Raw genomic sequence first — 21,074 nt, forward strand, 5'->3', positions numbered from 1 at the left:
CTTGAGAGAGGTGTACAAGGTTGTGAGAGGCATAGAGAGAATAGATAGCCAGAGACTTTTCCGTAGGACAGAATTGATTGTCATGAGGGGTTATAATTATAATGTGATTTGAGGAAGGTATAGAGGAGATGTCTCAGATACGCTCTTTATGCAGAGAGTAGCGTGTGTGTGTGGAATGCACTGCCAGTTTTGATCGAAGAGTCAGAGACTTTAAGCAATTCATGGACAAGCACATAGATGGCAGTGAATTGAGAGGTCTGTCAGTCAGGTTGACCTTAGATTAAGATAAATGATCAGCATGACATCTTGGTCCAAAGGGCCTGTATTGTGCCATATATTTCTATGTTCTATGTTCTTTCAAATGCTTATTTTTGGAATGCAATTTGAGAGAGAAGCACAACATATCTGTTCAATGCATCCACTATTTCCTCATTTCCCATTATTAAATCATTACTGGATACAATAACACATCTCTAAATCTCGATAAACTTTGTAACTTATTAACTGTAACTGTAATAAGGTATAACTTTACTCAGTCAAAAAACAACATGTTCTTTTCAATTTTCCTTTCTAATAGTTAACATTGTGACAATACTGTAATTGTCTCAGAGAAAGTGTGATCTTTCTCAATGGATCACTCGTTACCTGGCAGCCATGGTAAAAGAAGTCTCACTGCTCATGATCATTGATCTGATATTGAGACATATATTAATTTTTATATAAAACTGAATTTAAATTTCTGAAGATCACTCCCGTGTGTAACAATCATGGCATCCTTCTTATTGCATCTATGGACTGCTCTGTCTGGTTCACTGATGATTTCACATTTGATCGATTTGTGGCCATCTGTTATCAAAAGATGAAAGGCGACTATTGCACTGAGAAAACAGCAGCCGTGGTTCTGGGAAGAGTAACTGTGTTCAGCTGTTTAAAGTACATTTCCTGGTATTTTATGTTAACACCTTGGTACAAGCTGAGGTATAAGCTGTATCAGTCCTTGTTTTGTTTGGCAAATGAATATGTTATGTTTTCTCCAGTCTGGGGATCAATTGAGCTTATTCCATGCATTCTGACCCCAACAACTCCCACTTGTTTTGATGCTGCTGCTCAATGCTTTCACTGGAAGGTACATCTTAATGGCCAGCAGAGCCAGCAAGAGACTCCAGTCTGACAGAAGGGGGCAGCATTCCAAGGACCAACATTTGGAGACCAGAAGGAAATCCATCTTTTTAATGTTTGTTGTCTCAGGGAATTTCATCCTGTTGTGGTCAATGTTTCTGGTGTATTCTATGTGGAGTCGAATGTATCAGTTGGTGTATAAGCTGTGTTTTTACACAACTTTTTACGAGGATTCATTCTCCAGCTCCTGAGTTCCTGAAAAAAACACGTGTATTCTAACTTTGTGTCCAATTGGCAAGCCCACTCTAAATCCCATGTGAACCAACTCCAATCAGTCTACCATGTGGAACCTTGTCGAAGGCTTTACTTAAGTCCATGTAAACAAAATCTCCTGCTCTGATTTCATCAATCTTTTTAATTACTTCCTCAAAAATTCAACCCAGCTTGTAAGACATAATTTCCCTTGAATAAAACCATACTGGCTATCTCCAATCATTCCTTGACTCTTCAAATGTATATGAATTCAGCTTTCAGAATCACCTCCAACAGCTTACCCAGCACCGAAGTCAGATTCACAGGCTGATAATTCCCAGGTTTCTCCTTCCATTCTTGTTAAACAAAGGCTTAACCTTAGCTACTCACCAGTCATCTGGCACATCACCTGCAGCGATAGATGATACAAATATTTCTACCAAATCCTCCCTAAGTTCCCTCAATGTCCTGGGATACATCTCGATCAGGTCCTAGAGATTTCCTACATTTATATTTTCTAAAATCTCTCGCACCTCCTCTGATGTAATGTAAACTGTTTCAATACATTCATTTCCCTGAGTTCTCTCACATCCATTTCTTTCTCCACAGTAAAAACTGATCTGAAATATTCATTCAACTCCTCTCCCATCTCCTAAGGTTCAAACCAAAGACGACCTCTTTAATCATAAAGCAGTAGTACTCTCTCCAGTTCATAGAATCCCAATAGTGTGGAAAGAGGCCCGTCGGCCCAACAGGTCCACACTGAGCTTCTGAAGAGTAACCCACCTAGACCGATTGCCCGACCCTATTATCTGATATTTATCCCTGACTAATGCACTTAACCTACACATCCCTGAACACTATGGGTTATTTAGCATGGTCAATCCAACTGACCCACACATCTTTGAACTGTTGGAGGAAACCCCAACAGAGACAGGGAGAATGCTCCAACTCCACCCACACAATCACCCGAGGCTGGAATCAAACCCGGGTCCATGGCACTGTGAGGCATCAGTGCTAACCACTGAGCCACCACTGCTCTCTTTGTCTTAATGGACTTGTTAAAGCTTTTTCAATTATTTTAATTTAGTTGCCAATAGTATCATCTTTGCCTTCAAGAACTCACTCTTAAGAATGCTCCTATATTCTTTATATTGTTCAAGAGTTTTATTTCAGCCCAGTTATCTGTATCTCAGACACAATTCTTTATTCTTGACTCAAACATCAATGCCCTCATTCATCAATCGTTCTCTAAACCTACCAGCCTTACCTTTCACTATCACAGAAACGTAAGGACTCTGAACTGCCTTTATATCACACTTTCGACAGCCAGTCTTCAAGAAAAAGCTAAGACACTGAATAAAGCAATGGTCCTGAAAATATTTTGTATTTGGGACATGTCTCCAACACTAGCCATGTCCTGATCTGAACTGTTCCAGTGCAGTTGCAATACTAGCAACCTCCTGAATATATAGGAATTTAAGCAGATAAATCTTTTTTTAAAAAAAATACAACAAAGCAAATCCAAATAATTCACACCCTATCAGTCTAATCACAATGAACAATGACATGGTGGAAAGTGTCATCTAGAGAGTGACCGAGCTGCACTCACTCAGCAATAACTTGTTCACTGGTGTTCAGTTCTGCATGGTTGCTCAGCACCAGACCCATAACAACAATTATCCAAACAAGGAGAAAAGAGCTGAACTCCTGAGGTGAGGTGAGATCAAAGCTGTAAGTGACCAAGTCTGACCTGAAGGAAACCTAAAATAATGCTAAATAAGATGAAACTCTCATTTGTTGGAGTCATACCTGGCACATTGGAGGATGGGTGTAGTTGTTGGAAGTCAGTTACCTCAGCTCCAGGACATCTTTGCAGGAGTTCTTCAGGGAAGTGTCCTCAGCCCAGTTAACTTCAGCTGCTTCATCATGAACAATCCCTCCATCATAAGGTCAGAATTCAGGATGGTTGTTGATCATTCCACCAAGTTGAATACTATTCTTTAATCGCCAGGCACGAGGTCCATCTATCGCAACATAAACTCTCAGACCAGTGCAGCAGGGAAACAGACGTTTTGGTCAAAGTCATCCATGCCGACCAGATATCCTAACCTGATCTAGCCATATTTGCCAGCACTTGGCCCATTTCCCTCTTTACCCTTTATTTTCATATTCTCATCCAGATGTCTTTTAAATGTTGTAATTGTTCCCGCTCCCACTACTCCCTCTGGCAGCTCATTCCATACATGTTCCACTGTTGTGGAACTGTTTGCCAAGCTGAGAATTTGTGTTGCAGACATTTCGTTCCCTATCCAAGTGATGTCCTCAGTGCTTGGGAGCCTCCAGTGAAGCGCTTCTGTGATCTTTCCTCCAGCATTTGTAGTGGTTTGAATCTGCTGCTACTGGTTGTCAGTTCCAGCTGTCCGTTGCAGTGGTTGGTATATTGGGTCCAGGTCGATGTGCTTATAGATTGAATCTGTGGATGAGTGCCATGCCTCTCGGAATTTCCTGGCTGTTCTCTCTTTGGCTTGTCCTGTTAATAGCAGTGTTGTCCCAGTCGAATTCATGTTGCTTGTCATCTGCGTGTGTGGCTACTAGGGATGGCTGGTCGTGTCGTTTCGTGGCTAGTTGGTATTCGTGGATGCGGGTTGTTAGCTGTCTTCCTGTTTGTCATATGTAGTGTTTTGTGCAGTCCTTGCATGGGATTTTGTACACTACATTGGTTTTGCTCATACGGGGTATCGGGTCCTCTGTCCTGGTGAGTTGTTGTCTGAGAGCGGCTGTTGGTTTGTGTGCTGTTTTGAGTCCTAGTGGTTGCAGCAGTCTGTCAGTTCAGAAATGCTCTTGATTTATGGTAGTGTGGCTAGTCCTTTGGGTTGCAGCATGTCATCGTTCCGTTGTCTTTCCCTTAGGCATCTGTTGATGAAATTGTCTGGGTATCCGTTTTATGGCGAGGCATGGCAATCATCCACAGATTCAATCAATAAGCACATCGACCTGGACCCAATATACTGAACACTGCAGCGGACAGCTGGAACTGACAACCAGAAGAGGCAGATTCAAACCGCTACAAATGCTGGAGGAAAGATCACAGAAGGGCTTCACAGGAGGCTCACAAGCACTGAGGATGTCACCTAGAAAGGGGACAAAACGTCTGCAACACAAATTCCCAGCTCGGCGAACAGAACCACAACAACGAGAACCCGAGCTACAAATCTTCTCACAAACTTTGAACACATGTACCACCATCTGCATGAAAAAGCTGCCCCTTAGGTCCCTTTTATATCTTTAACCTTTCACCCTAAACCTGTGCCCTCCAGTTCTGGACTCCCCTACCCCAGGAAAAAGACTTTGTCTACTGATTGTATCCATGCCCCTCATGATTTTATGAACCTCTATGTGGTCACTCCTCAGCCTCCGATGCTCCAGGGAAAACAGTCCCAGCCTATTCAGCTTCTCCTATAGCTCAAATCCTCCAAACCTGGCAAAAACCGTTTCGGAATTTTTTTTAAAAAGGCATTTTTATTAAAATCACATGGTTTCAGTGAAATGCTGGAGACATTTGTTGTTTTCTGACTAGAGAGAGCTAGTGTCTTGTTTGAACACTATTTTGAGTACAGTGGAGATGGTCTTTGTTTGCAGGTGAGGAACAGCAGGTTGGGAAAACAGCTCCTCATCTCATCTCTGTATCTCTCTGAGATATTCTTTTTATGAATCCATCGCTATCCACTATAAACCCACCGACTCCCACAGTAATCTGAATTATACATCCTTACACCCTGCTTCCTGTAGAGACTCTGTTCCATTCTCCCAGTTCCTCCCTCTCTGTCACAGGAATCCCCTGTGGCCGCTCCCCTCAATAATAAGTGTATCACTTTGGATACTGTTGGGGGGAGCGAACTACCAGGGGAAAGCCACAGTGGCCATGTCTCTGGCACTGACCCTCACGCAGTGGCTCAGAAGGGAAGACGGGAGAATGGGAGAGCGATAGTGATAGGGGATTCAATGGTTAGAGGAATAGACAGGAGATTCTGTGGGAACAAGCGACACTCCCGGATGGTATGTTGCCTCCCAGTGCCAGGATCAGGGATGTCTCTGATCGAGTCTGCAGGATTCTGAAGGGTGGCGGAGCAGGAGAGCAGCTAGAAGTCCTATTTCACATGGGTACTGATGATATCAGTAGGGAAAGGGACGCGGACCTGAAAAGTGAATACAGGGAATTAGGTTGGAAGGCAGGACCAGCAGAGTAATAATATCAGGATTGCTGCCGGAGCCAAAGTCTCAAGAGGTTGGGAACAGACGGCAAGTGCAGTTGAACATGTGGCTGCAGAGCTGGTATAGGAGGAAGGGCTTTAGAAATGTGGATCATTGGGATACATTCTGGGGAATATCGGAGGATTGAATGCATCTGAACTGGAGAAGCATTAACATCTTGGATGGGAGGTTTGCTTGACCTCTTCAGGATGGTTTAAACTAGTTTGGCAGTGAGATGGGAACCAGACCTACAGATCAAAGGATGGGCTAGCTGGTGAACAGGCAGACACAAAATGCAGAGAGTATGCAAGGAGGCATAGACAGTTGTTCTGTAAAGTTGCAGTTGGTGTGATGGGTTGAAGTGTGTCTATTTTAAAACAAGAAGTGTCTGGATGAACTTAGAGCATGGATCAGTACTTGGAGCTGTGATGTTGTGATCATTACGGAGACTTGGATATCACAGGCAGGAATGGTTGTTGGATGTTCCGGGGTTTAGGTATTTCAAAAAGAATTGGGAGTGAGATAAAAGAGGTGATGGAGTGGCATTACTAATCAGAGATCGTATCGCAGCTACAGAAAGGGAGGCCAGCGAGGAGAGTTGATCTATTGTGTTTGGATCAATGAAAAAGTCAGAAACAAGAAAGGAGCAGTCATTTTATCGGGAGTTTTCAACAGGCTCCTCAATAGGAACAGAGACACGGAGGAGCAGATTGGGAGGCAAATTCTGGAAAGGTGCGGAAGCAACAGGGTTGTTGTCATGGATGACTATAACTACCCTAATATTGATAGAATGTACTTAGTACAAATAATTCTTTTGGAGGAGTTATTGTCAGATATGTGTAGGAAGGGTTCCTGATGCAATATGTAGATAAGCTAATTGGAGGGGAGGCCATATTAGATTTGGTGCTATGCAACGTACCATGCCAGGTGTCAGATCTCTCGGTAGGAGTCCATTTGGGTGATAGTGATCACAACTCCCTGACCTTTACTATAGACATGGAACGGGTTAGGAGCAGACAGTATGGGAAAGCATTTAATTCAGGGAGGGGGATATTACAATGCTATTAGGCAGGGACTGTGGAACAGAAGTTGGGAGCAGATATTCTCGGGGAAAGGCATGACAGAAATATGGAGGTGATTCGGGGAGCACTTGCTGCAAGTGCTGGATAGGTTTGTCCAGTTGAGACAAGGAAGGGATGGTGGGGTGAAGGAACCTTGGATAACAAGCAATGTGTAACATCTATCAAGAGGAATAAGGAAGCTTATTGAAGGTTAAAGTTAAAAATCACACAACACCAGGTAATAGTCCAACAGGTTTAATTGGAAGCACACTGGCTTTCAGAGCGATGCTCCTTCATTAGGTGATAGTGGAGAGCTCGATCGTAATGTACAGAATTTATAGCAAACATTTACAGTGTGATGTAACTGAAATTATACATTGAAAAATTGATTGTCTGTTTATCCTCTCATCTGTTAGAATACAGTGATAGAATCATTTCTTTCATGTGTAAATCACAAAACCTTCTTTTTAAAAAAGTTGCATTCTCGGATTAGCTGTTATCAATGGTAATAGCTAGACAATATGTAGAAGGTGTTAGCCCCCTGAGTTCTCTGTGGATGCCATGATATTTAGATTGATTCTAATCTAAAAAGTGAGATAACGGAGTTTTACATAAATTCATGCAGTTTTTGTGCAAAGTACAATGTAACCCTGCAAGTACAAATTCACCCCACAAAGTATATGTGTGCATGTGGGTCATTGTCTGTGTGTGTGTGTGTGTGTGTGTGTGTGTGTGTGTGTGTCTGGGTTGGGGGTGTGAGTGTGAGAAAGTGTATGTGTATGTGTGCATAGTGAGTGCAGAGCGTCTTACGTCTGTGAGGGGGTGCATGTGTGAGTGTGGGAGTGTGTGTGTCTATAAGGGTGTGTGTGTGTGTGTGTGCGCGTCTTTGTGTATGTGTGTATAGGAGTGCCTGCGTGTGTGTGAGAGTCTGTGTGTGTCGGAGTATCTGTGTGTGTGTGTGTGTGTGCGTATAGTGCAATGGTGGTCACCTGTAATGTGACATGAACCCAAGGTCCCAGTTGAGGCCCTCCCTATGGGTACAGAACTTCGCTATCAGCCTCTGCTCGGCCACTTTTCTCTGCGACCTGTCCCGAATGCCATCTTGGAGGATGGTCACCCAAAGGTCCGAGGCTGAACGTCCTGGAGCACTGAAGTGTTCCCCAACTGGGAGGGAACCTCCTATCTGTTGATTGTTGTGTGGTGCCCATTCATCCGTTATCTTAGCCTTTGCTCGGTTTCCCCAGGGTACCATGCCTCTGGGCATCCTTGCCTGCAACGTATAAGATAGACAACGTTGGCTGAGTCACGTGAGTACCTGCCATGTACAAGATGGGAGGTGTCCCCATGCGTAATGATGGTATCTATGTCGGTACTCTGACACGTCTTGCAGCGCCTACCGTGACAGGGTTGAATGGAGTTGTCCAGAGAGCCGGGCTGCCTGCTACGAACAACAATCTGTTTAAGGTTTGGTGGTTGTTTAAAGGCAAGTCGTGGAGCCTTGTCACTCTGGGACAAACTGGTCCAACCTTCCTCCATTCCAAAAGTTCTCCACACCCCATGGCACCTTACCCTGCAACACTAGTTCCTTTACTCCCTCTGTCCTCACTCTCCAAGGCTCCAAGGCAAATCATGACTACTGAAGGTTAAGGAAGCAAGGGTCAGACAGTGCTCTAGAAGGTGACAAGGTAGCCAGGAAGGAACTGAAGAATGGACTTGGGAGAGCGAGAGGGCTGCATGAAAAAGCCTTGATGGGTACGATTAAGGTAAATCCCAAGGCATTCTACACTTATGTGAGGAACAAGAGGGTGGTTAGAGTGAGCACAGGGCCAATCAAAGATAGTGCAGGGAACTTGTGCCTGGAGTCGGAGGAGGTAGGGGTGGTCCTTAATGAATTCTTTGCTTCAATATTTGCTAGCGAAAGGGACAGCCTGAAACAGGCTGATATGCTCAAATAGGCTGATGTTAAGATGGAGTATGTACAGGAAATTTTGAAAAAGGATGAGCATACATTAGTCCCTTGTTCACTACGGGAAGTCAGGGAAGAGATTGCTGCGCCTTTGGTGATGATCTTCGTATCCTCACTGACCCTGGGGTCGTACCAGATGATTGGAAAGTTCAAAGTTTGTGGGAAGATTTATAGCTCGGGTGCTCGTTGTTGTGGTTCTGTTCGCCGAGCTGGGAGTTTTTGTATGCAACAAAAACTCCCAGCTCGGCGAACAGAACCACAACGATTGGAAAGTGTCAAATGGTGTTTCCTTGTTGAAGAAAGAGAAGAGGGATAATCCTGGGAATTACAGCCCAGTCAGTCTTATGTCGGTAGTAGACAAATTATTGGAGAGCATTCTGCGAGATATGATTTATTATTATTTGGAAAAGTGTAGTTTGACTCGAGATAGTCAGCATGGCTTTGTGAGGGGCAGGTGTTGCCTCACAATCCTTATTTAATTCTTAGAGGAAGTGACAAAACCTCCCACAACACTGATAGAGACCCCCTTGTCTTCAACTACCGCCCATCCAGTATCCACAGCCAGAAGATCATTAGCTGCCATTTCTACCCCCACGCCCCCCACCCCTAGCAGATACCACCACCAGACATGTTTTCACTTTTTCCTCCCTTCTCAGACTTCCACAGGGACAATTCACTCTGGGACAAAACTGGTCCAACCCTCCTCCATTCCCAAAAATTCCCCATACCCATATGGCACCTTTCCCTGCAACACCAGTCCCTTTACTCCCTCTGTCCTCACTCTCCAAGGCCCAAGACCCACCTTAAAGGTGAAGCAGCACTTCACTCAATCTAGCCTATTGTATTCGCTGCTCACAATGTGGTGTCCTCTACATTGGGGAGGTGAAGCATGGACTGGTTCACAACTTCACAGAACACCTCCGTGCTGTACACAGAAATGGCCCTGCTCTTTCTGCAACTTGTACACACCACCGCATTTCCCTGGCCAACACGTGTATCCTGGGCTAGCTGCAGTGCTCCAGTGAAGCTCAGTATGAACTGGGAGAACACGTTTCTGCTTGGGGACCCTGAAGATTTCTGGACTCTGTGTTGAGTTCAACAACTTTTGGACTTGAGCACTTTCTCCAATGTCCTTATCCAAACACCCAACACATTGAGCACTGTCATCACATGGGCTGTATTTTTGTTGGGGCATCCCATGGTCAGAGATGGCATAAAATGTCCGTCCTTCAGTATAAATATGGCTGAAATACCATAATTAGTTTGCCTGGTCCAGCATTAAATTGAGGTCATAGCGTAGCGCAGAGATACTTTTGAGAAGGAGGTAAATCATGGTAACAGGGTCTTTGCTGTAGAAAGAATCTTACAACTTAACATGAAGGGGGTCCTGGAAACATAACAACTGCAGATATCTGTAAGAGACAGCTTTAAGATTTTAACAAGCATAAGAAAGAAAAACATGACCCCACATTGATGGAGTGTGATTGAGTTTGTGATCATATTAATGACATAAACGTTGCCTTCTTAGGTAAAAGAGTTAGAGTTGAAATATTTAGAGTAGAGTCAGTAAATTCCTTCCCAGATGCCAGAATATGACTAGAATGAACTACAGTGCCGCTGTAAGAGAGAGGGGCCATGTTTATCGGACCATCCAAGATCATATGGGACAGAAGCTGCTCACAATCCAATGGCAAAAGAATTCCAACACTGTGTCTAACAAAATAACTTTATTGGAAATGATAGTACAACTTTTAGAACAATTAATAAGAAAAATTATTCTTTTGTTTGTCAAGTAATCAGGTTAATAAACTGTATAACAGAATTTATAAGGTGCTGAAGTGATAGGCAATTATAACATGGAGAGAAAGAAACTGCTTAACACCTATAAGTGAAGGAATTCTAGCAACAGGTGAGAACATACAACTTCACATCTAACTAAATGTATATGAGAACGAAGATTATGAATCTTATGACAATTAGTAGGAACTAACATTTATTTGTATCTCCGGTGATGAAGCCCAGGGAAATACAAGATGAGGAACAGAGCTAAATATGGATGTCAATGACTACAATGAATGACAGAACTCAAGGCACCCTTTGAGATATGCAAAAGTCTTTGACATGTCTGAGAAAGACTATAAGCGTTAACTTTGTAATGTAGATCAATGGGGTATGTTGTGAGAATCCAACGCCTGATGATAACGAATTCTGGTAAATATCTTGAGATCTTGTGAACCTAAGGCTGTCCATTGAGATGTCCATCATTGATCAGGTGTTTCACAAGATTGGAAGTATAGATTAAGGTGGAAGGATCACTGAAATCAGCGTTGCTTGTAATTATTGCAACACGAAAAGTACAAAAAGGTTGTATCTCACTGGGGAAGCCGGAGTATCATTGACATTGCCTCTCAACTGAGCTGGGCAAATGGGTGACTGGCCCACACGAAAGCAAGGTTTGGAGCAGTCTTTAGCTGATCCTCTTTGGCATCGCTTCCCAACAGGATACAACCACATGCAACCCATTGTCAGCCTCTCATGATCCCCATTAGCAACTATCCATTCTCCCAGACTGACTTTTACACAGACCTTTGATTGCTTTCTCTCTCTGTCTCTCTCTCTTTCTCTTTCTCTCTCTCTCCCTCCATGGGCGCTATCATAGCTCCCTACACAGCCCACCTTCAGCATAAATATGAGCCTTTTGTCATCAGCAATCAGTTTTGATGGAAAGGTCATTCACCCAAAACGATGATTCTGTTTTCACCCCACAGATGCAGCCAGACCTGCTGAGTTTTTTCCAGCAATGTCTGCTTTTGTTTCTGATTTCCAGCCTCTGCAGTGTTTTTTTTTTAATTGAACACCATCCCATAAAACAGATACATTGGTGTTAGGTTAGAAGTTTGGTGGGACATTAGTGGGACTTAACATTGCACATACATACACAGACAGACTTGAGGAGCCAAATAGTCTATATTTTCTCCGATTTCATATGTTTATATGTAAGTTAGGATTGTCAATTGGGCTCACAGTGTAGGATACTTGCGCATACTGGAAGGTACAATGTTTAATACACAGAAACCTGTTCTTTGCAGATGAAAAGAGTAGAAACATTCATTAACTCTGTTCGAATTCAGCAATAAAGCACACAGCCATTCCCAGTCTAAAGTCTGTTTGAAGATTTGTAGCTCAGGTGTTCGTTGTTGTGGTTCTGTTCGCCGAGCTGGAAGTTTTTGCTGCAAACGTTTCGTTCCCTGGCTAGGGAACATCATCAGTGCTATTGGAGCCTCCTGAGAAGCGCTGCTTTGATGTTTCTTCCGGTATTTATAGTGGTTTGTTCTTGCCGCTTCCGGGTGTCAGTTTCAGCTGTAGTAGTTTGTATGTGGGGTCCAGGTTGATGTGTCTGTTGATGGATCTTCTTGCCGTTTCCGGGTGTCAGTTTCAGCTGTAGTGGTTTGTATATTGGGTCCAGGTCTATGTGTCTGTTAATGGAGTTTGTGGATGAGTGCCATGCCTCTAGGAATTCCCTGGCTGTTCTCTGTCTGGCTTGTCCTATGATGGTAGTGTTTTCCCAGTCAAATTCATGTTCCTGGTTGTCTGAGTGTATGGCTACTAGGGATAGCTGGTCGTGTCGTTTTGTGGCTAGCTGATGTTCGTGGATGCAGATTGTTAGCTGTCTTCCTGTTTGTCCTATATAGTGTTTTGTGCAGTCCTTGCATGGTATTTTGTAAACTACGTTAGTTTGGCTCGTGCTGGCTATTGGGTCCTTTGTTCTAGTGAGTTGTTGTCTGAGTGTGGAAGTTGGCTTGTGGGCTGTTATGAGTCCTAAGGGTGGCAGTAGTCTGGCTGTCAGTTCTGAGACGCTCCTGACGTATGGTAGTGTCGCTAGTCCTTTTGGTTGTGGCATGTCCTCGTTCCGTGGTCTATCTCTTAGGCATCTGGTGATAAAGTTGCGTGGGTATCCGTTTTTGGCGAATACCTTGTATAGGTGTTCCTCTTCCTCTTTTCGCAGTTCTGGTGTACTGCAGTGTGTTGTGGCTCTGGGAATTCCTAGAGGCATGGCACTCATCCACAAACTCCATTAACAGACACATAGACCTGGACCAATATACAAACCACTACAGCTGAAACTGACACCCGGAAACGGCAAGAAGATCCATCAACAGACACATCAACCTGGACACCTCATACAAACTACTACAGCTGAAACTGACACCCGGAAGCGGCAAGAACAAACCACTATAAATACCGGAAGAAACATCAAAGCAGCGCTTCTCAGGAGGCTCCAATAGCACTGATGATGTTCCCGAGCCAGGGAACGAAATGTTTGCAGCAAAAACTTCCAGCTCGGCGAACAGAACCACAACATTCCCAGTCTCTTTATTTATAGACCAATGCTGTAATTAATCAGAGTCAATCTGCTTGGTTTAAAATTTAAACAAACCCCGGGGGGTCAACTATCAATCATCAGTGTTTGTTGCATTTTGACAGCAATGTCTCCATTAGCGATTACTTGCCAACCAATCAGCACTCTTCCCTTGTAGAGTACAAATGTTCCTGTTCAACTGTATTCAACAATTTATCCTAATGTATGTAAAAGAAAAAGCTCTGACAAAATGTCTTTTCCAGCAATGCTCAAGTTCTGTAATACCAAATCACTACCAAATAATATTTCACCAAGTACTTGCTCGTATTTTAACAGGTATTATTTGTGGTACATGAAGTTTAAAACATGGAACTGAATATCACTATGATGCTTTATATCAGTGATTATCTGCGTCAATTCTTCAAGAATGTTCACACAGACATTCACTCACACGATGTGGGCATCATTGAGAAAGACGGTATTTGCTGCTGATGCTGAATTGCCTCTGAGAAGGAAGGAGCAAGTTCAAATGGGGTCACATCAGTGACTGTCATCCCTGTCTTTTTAATATTACACAGAGTGAGCAGTTTAAATGTTCCTAGTTGTGAGCATGTTAAACAATATTTGCTGCAATGATTTCAGTAACATTTGCTGTTGCCATTTTATATCATTATTTTGCTTTTTGTTATGCACTATAATCACGTAAAGTTTCATCCGCGTTGACAATTATAGAGATATTTGCTGGATTTTTTTTAAGTGCAGTTCAGGATCTTTGCACAGGGATATCTGCTGTTGAGTATGGGGCTTTATATTGATTTTGTACAGCATGTTGGTGAGGTCCCTTCTGGAGTACTGTGTGCAGTTCTTGTTGCCTTGTTGTAGGAAGGATATTGTTTAACTGGAGAGGGTTCAGTAACGATTTACCAGGGTGTTGCTGGGATTGGAGTGTTTGAGGTATCAAAGTAGACTGGAAAGACTCGGACTTTCTTTCACTGGAGCACAGGAGGTTGACGGGTGACGTTATTGAGGTTTAGAAAATCATGAGGGACATAGACAAGGTGAATGACAATGGCCTTTTCCGAGTTGGGTGGGGGGGGGGGATTCAAATTTAGAGGGCATACTTTTAAGGTGTGCGGAGAAAGATTTCAAAATGACATGAGGGGTAACTTTTTTTACGCAGAGCATGGTTCATATGTGGAATGAACTGCCAGAGACAGTGGTGGGTGGAGGTACAGTTACAAGGTTTAAAAGACATTCCGATATGTACATGAATATGAAAGGTTTGTAGGGATATGAACCAAGTGCGGGCAGGTGTGAATATGTTAGCTTGGGAAGATGGTTGACATGGACGAGTTAGACTGAAGGGTCTGTTTCCACATTATATGACACTTATTCAACATAAGGAGAGATGCAGTATCCATAGCGGCCAACTTTTGTCACTTACTCAGGGAAAGAATTGTGTATGTCTCACTGATCCAGAAAGGTCTGATCGATTGTATTGTGTCTGTTTCAAGGATCATGGGGAGTGTTGACTGAACCTACTCTGTGTGTCTCACAGATGTCAGTGAGAGCAGATTGACCTCACTGTGTTCTTATCACTAACCCAAAGGGCCTGGATTTTTCAATTGTGATCCCAGAATGCATCAATCCATCTCATCATTTCATAAATCTTACTAAATGAGCAAAAGGCTGTTTTACCATGTTCTTCAGCTGTTCTCTGAACTTAGCCTGGGTCACGGCATATATACATGTGTTTGTACAGCAACTCAGGAGCTGGAGAATGAAGCCAATATCTCGTAAAAAGTAATGTAAAAATACAGCCTTATAACCCAACCGATATAATCGCTTCCATGTAGAATACACCACAAACATTGACCATAACAGGATAAAATTCCCTGAGATAAGAAGCATTAAAATGATGGATTTCCTTCGGGTCTCCAAGTGTCGGTCCTTGGAATGCTGCCCCCTGCTGTCAGATTGGAGTCTCCTGCGGGCTCTGCTGGCCACTAAAATGTACCTCCCAGTGAAAGCATTGAGCAGCAGAATCAGAACAAATGGGAGTGCTGGGGTCAGAATGGAGTGAATAAGCTCAATTGATCCCCAGATCAGAGATAACGAAACATGCTTTTTCACCAGACAAAACCAAGGCTGGTTTCTCAGATTATACCAAGGTGTTAACATAAAATACCACGAAATATTCTTTAAACAGATGAGCACAGTTATTGTTCCCAGAACCACGGCTGCTGTTTTCTCAGTGCAATAGTTGTCTTTCATCTTATGACAACAAATGGCCACAAATCGATCAAAGGTGAAAGCGACCATGAACCAGACAGAGCAGTCCATAGCTGCAAACACCAGGGAGGCATGGATGTTACACACGGGGATGGTCTTCAGAAATGTAAATTCATTTCTATAAATAATTGGAATGTGTCTTAACATTAGATCTATGATTATGAGCAGTAAGTCCACTGCTGCCATGGCCACCAGGTAGCAAGTGACACATTTAGAAAGACCACACTTTCTCTGTGACAGAATCACTATTGTCACTGTGTTAACTATGAGAAAGGATAATAAACAAGAAAACCATTTTGTTAAGCCAAGCGTAAAGTTACACATTAGTATAAATACAGTTAATAAGTTACAGTGCGTATTGAGATTTTCAAATGTGTTAATGTATCCAGTAATGACATCATAATGGGACATAAAGAAACAATGGATTCATCGAACATATATTTTGTGCCTGTCTTTCAAATAACATTCTAGAAATGAGTATGAATAACAAGTTGAAAGGAAGGGATGAATTAGAAACAATTACAATTATGATGAATTGTTGCTCAGGAAATTCTTAGAATCAACGGCTGACATGTCCCTGGTTCAGATGAAATGCATCCAACGCTTGTCAATAGAATGCTGGATGAGATAGCAGTTGTGTTGTTTAATCATTTTCCAAAAGTAACCAGAAGTGGGTGAGAATGGAGGTCAGCTGCTCCTCCAATCACAGGCTTTGTATGGCCATGCGTGCTACTGATAGATTTACTGATGTGCCTATCAATGATGAATGCAAGAGAGAAACCAGAGGATTACCTCGGATTACAATAGGATCTGGACCAGATGGGCCAATGGGCTGAGAAGTGGCAGATGGAGGTTAGTTCAGATGAATATGAGGGGAGTCCAGAACTAGAGGGCATAGATTTCGGGTGAGTGAGTCATTGCAGACAGGTCAAGGGTTTGGTGTATAGGCAAGAGGGAAACTGCAAGGCACCTGGGAGGAGACAATGAGGCCATGAGGGGATTCGGAAATTATGGAGAGGCCACAACGTGTCTGAGGGGACAATGGGAACCCAGTGGGATTGGGTTCATGGAGAGGTCACATGAGAACAGGTTAGACAGGGGTGGAAAAAAGAGATCGACACTGCAAGACAGTGGGAGGCAGAGAGAGATTGAGAGAGAGAGAAAGAGAGAGACGGAGAGAGAGTGAGCAAGACTGGAAAGAGAGAGAGAGGAAGAAAATAAAAATTTCAAGAAGGTGGTCGAGAGAGAGAGGTTGCAAGTGAAGTGGGAGACAGGGGAGTTTGCAAACAACAGACACTGGATTCAGATCTGTTAACAAAAGAAACTTCCACTAATTAGGAATGAGGGAAAGACGCAATCACTGAGCTAATGAATTGCTTGCAAATAGACTTTGTATTTCTAGCTTTAGTCCCTGAGTGTATGTGGCCTTCTCTTTGGGAGAATTTCAGTAGATTATATTGTCTTGTAGATGGAGCCAATTGTTACATTTAAATCAGAAATTGACATCTGATATTTTCATTTGATTGAATAATAAACAAACAAATAAATATTTATGTTCTCACATCTCAGTAAAAGGAGCTAGTAAACAAACTGGTTTAAAAACTATTCCAACTTTGTGAGTATGTGTGGAAACACATGAACAGTCACTCCTTCAGTCTGCAGGAAGCATGTTTATTATTGTAGCTTTTTGTGTCCCGTGAATTATGTGTCACTTATTTTGTGGAAAAACATTTTGCAAACTTATCCCTGTTGTTTAGTGTCAATTTGGCTACAGCATCCATCCAGGAAATTAATGTTTTCCCGAAATATTGTGGCTTTATTGTGGGTTAACATTGTGGTTATTGATAATATTAATAAGTTTCCTGAGTTCTCTTCATGAATGAAAATATCCATAAGACATACATGGAAGGTAATGCTACATGTTGACTGCATCAATTAATAAAGGAGTCAGCGAGAATGGAAGGGTAGCCCTGGAAACCAAAATGTAACACTCAAGAGGAGCTGTCAAACATAAATATTTTGTGCTTTGAGACACACATCTCTCTGATATGTATCAAATTAACTATAGAGCCCTTGAAGGTCTTTTTCATTCAAAGCACAAACACTGCACTCATGTTAACATCAGACACACTGCTTTCTCAATTAAAAAAAGCAGCTTTTCCACAACTTGACTTAAAGGCACTTTGCAGCATTCCCTTTCAGAGAACAGAGGTGAAACAGCACATTCTGTGAGATATCATCATCTATAATACTACATTCTGAAGAGACTAGAAAAAACTTAAAATATCACAGACTGGTTTGAGGCTAGCATTACTACATTAGAGCCTGTCATTGAAGGCAAGCGTTCCAATCTCATTGATTACAACAGAGATCTGAGTGAGATTTCAGAAAGAGCCATTTGAAGTAAAGTCCAAGAGAATGCTAAGCAAAGATCCAATATAACATTTCTAACCTTGCAAGAATATCCACAGTCATTCGTCATACGGAAGTGTATGGAAAAAGGGATGGGGAAGGTGAAAGATGCATGAGGAAAAGAAACAGCTCAACTGAAACAAAGGCAGGAGAGTTCATCACCCACTGTAACAAATAGTTGCAGAGATGTGGAAATCCTCACCTTAAGCTATAACATAGGGAGAACATTGTCACTGAGGAGACTCTAGACACCATTAAAAAGCCTCCCTGTTACGGCAGAGCTGGAAATCAAACTCAAAGTGCAGGGCTTTAGCAAATCTATTGACGCTCACTCACAGTTAAATCTACAGTCACATTCGATTGTCCTCATCAAACACAGAAAATCCCACTCCTGCAGCTTCTGCACTAACCTCTCTATTCCTTCTGGAGGAGGGGTCATTTCCACAGGGAGTGTGTGATTCAAGGATTGTGACCCTGTAAATGAACAAGAGCAACTGCAGAGATTGCCATAACTGTCGAGGTGTCTCTCTGCTAAGCCTCCCTGCATTGGAAAAGGATTTCCCCATGTGGCCTTGTCATGGCTGCAGACACTGGCTTAAGGCATCTACCCCCAATTCCCAATGTGGTATCCGAACTGCAAGCTCAACAACCTCGGTTCCCTTTCAGTCTCACAGCTGCAGGAGAAATACATCAACAAAGGAAACCGAAAGGACAGTGCAGGGAAACTATATCTGCAACTGAAGGGAGATTAAATCATTAGACCCAGGATTTGTTACAGGAAGTTTGTGTTTGATAACCTTTCGAGGTAGTAACCTGGTGTGTTGATGAGGGCAGTGCATTTGATGTGTTCTACGTGGACTTCAGCAAGGCTTTTGGTAAAGTTCGTCATGCAGATTGGTCAAGACAGTAAGAGCCAATGGGATCACAGATAAAGTGACATGCTGGATGTAAAACTGGCTGAGAGGCAGGAAGGAGACGGGAATGGTTAAGGGATGTCTGTTTCGAGTGGGGTTTCACAGAGCTCTGTGCTGGGAGCTTGCTGTCTGGTTTGTAAATGAATTATTTAGACTTAAATTGAGGGGAATATGATAAATAAGTTCACAAATGGCGTGAAACCTGGAAGGCTGTTTAAAAGTGAGGACGGTATCTGTAACCTGCAGGAGGATGTCAATGGACTGGGCAGTTGGGAAGAGCAGGGACAAGAGGAATTCAACCTGGAAAGTTTGCAAAGCTAAAAATCACACAATACCTGGTGAGAGTCCAATAGGTTTACTTGGAAGCACTAGCTTTCGAAGCGCTGCTTCTTCATCAGTTGGTTATGGAGCTAGATCAGAAGATGCAGAATTGTTCGCGAAAGTTTGCAGTGTCATGCGGCTTGAATATAAAATCAAACTCAGATTAAGTCTCTCATTTTTTTTTAGAATGGGTTTCCTAATTTCAGTTCATTAATAGGTAAATCCCAGAACTCCTTTTAAGTCGCATTCTCAAGATAAATTCAGATTCTCCAACAAAAGGTGTCATCTCAGCTCAGGCAATGCATTGAAGGTGTGAGGTTAAAGTCTGTCGGTGTTCCAGTATGGCTGTAGGACTGGTTCTAATTCTAAAGTGATACTCACAGCATCTTACATGGATTGACTGGAGGTTATGTGTTTTTTGAGTAAAATAGATTATAGTTCTGCAATACAGATTCACTCCATAAACTGGAAGGCGTGATTAGATTAGATTACTTACAGTGTGGAAACAGGCCCTTCAGCCGAACAAGTCCACACCGACCCACCGAAGCGACAACCCACCCATACCCCTACATATACCCCTTACCTAACACTGGCAATTTAGCATGGCCAATTCACCTGTGGACTGTGGGAGGAAACCGGAGCACCCGGAGGAAACCCACGCAGACACGGGGAGAACGTGCAAACTCCACACAGTCAGTCGCCTGAGGAATTGAACACAGGTCCCTGGCGCTGTGAGGCAGCAGTGCTAAACTGTGCCACCGTGCCGCCCACCGTGTGCATGCAGGAAAGGCAGAGTGAGTGTGTGCATGTCAGTGTAGGAAAACCATTCTAAAAGATGAAAGTCGGGGAATAGGAAATGAGAAGAATAGTAATAAAGTTAAATCATGATTCACAGAATTACTAGCCAGACAGAGACACTTACCTGGAATACCAACAGCAGCGAGAGTCGGATAGTAAATGTGTTGAATAATCCAAAGTATGTATCGGATCCGACGTTCCAAATTCATCCGTTCATAATTTGCAGAAAAATAGTCAATTGTCCCAGACAGACTCCTGCCCATTGTGGGAACATTGCAGTCTGCTCTCCTCAGATTCTGATCTGTCATCTCTCCCTGTTTCGAGGAATGTTGCAGCTGACACTCATTTATTAACAGAAGGAGGAATCCATCCAGTGACTCAGTCAGGGCCCACAGAGATTGACATTAATTACAGTCACTGAACAAACAGGTTCATTGAACTTCTTTCAATCCAGTGACTTTTTACCAGACTTTGTAAAAGTAAAACTTTTCCCTGGTCCGGATAGAATGTGTGAGGTTTGCTGAGTAAAGGAACGATGAAAATATGGGAGTGGGCCAAGAGACATGGGAGTTTGCCAATAGTGCCTCCTAGTGATCCAAGATAAATTGTGGCTTTGTTCTTTGAAGAATATTTTAACAAATGACAGGTATTAAGGACTTGTTGGAGTTCTTGGATAAAGTAACTGGAATTAGCTGAGTTTGACATATTTCATGTTATATACATCGATTTTCAAAAAGGTGAGGTACTATTTAATTGACTGATTAGGAAAATGAAAACATGCGATTGAAGGAGAAATGGCATTGACTGAGGGACATACCTCAGAGAGAAATGCTGTGCACGTAATGATTAGCAGCAGGGAGAGGGCTTTTCTGTTGCAATGATCTTATCCAAGGCAAGAGATCCTGGGTTCAAATCCCGACTGTTCCAGAGATGCGTAATAACATCCCTGAGATAGGCTGATGAGAAGGTAGAAAGACTGCAGGAAGATACATTATTCTTCTTCACTCATGGCTAGTGTTAGGACCACTGATCTTTGTAATACATACATAAATAACATAGATAAATATGTTACATAGGAAGGAGAAGGTTTCAAGTTTAGACACAAACACAGTGAACAGTGAGGAGGATAGGATCAGACATCAGAAGTTCAGTTAAAACAAAATATTGCTCATGCTGCAAAAATGAAAGAATCACAGATTGCTGCAGAAACTCAGCAGATCAAGCAGCATCCTTGTAGAGGGAAACAGAGTTAATGCTTCAGTTCAGAGCTGAAGACGGAGTGAAAATGGGTCATTTTATTGTTATGACAGAGGGAGTAGATGGGG

The sequence above is a fragment of the Hemiscyllium ocellatum genome, chromosome 12 (genome assembly GCF_020745735.1).
Source record: "Hemiscyllium ocellatum isolate sHemOce1 chromosome 12, sHemOce1.pat.X.cur, whole genome shotgun sequence".
Lineage (NCBI taxonomy): Eukaryota > Metazoa > Chordata > Chondrichthyes > Orectolobiformes > Hemiscylliidae > Hemiscyllium > Hemiscyllium ocellatum.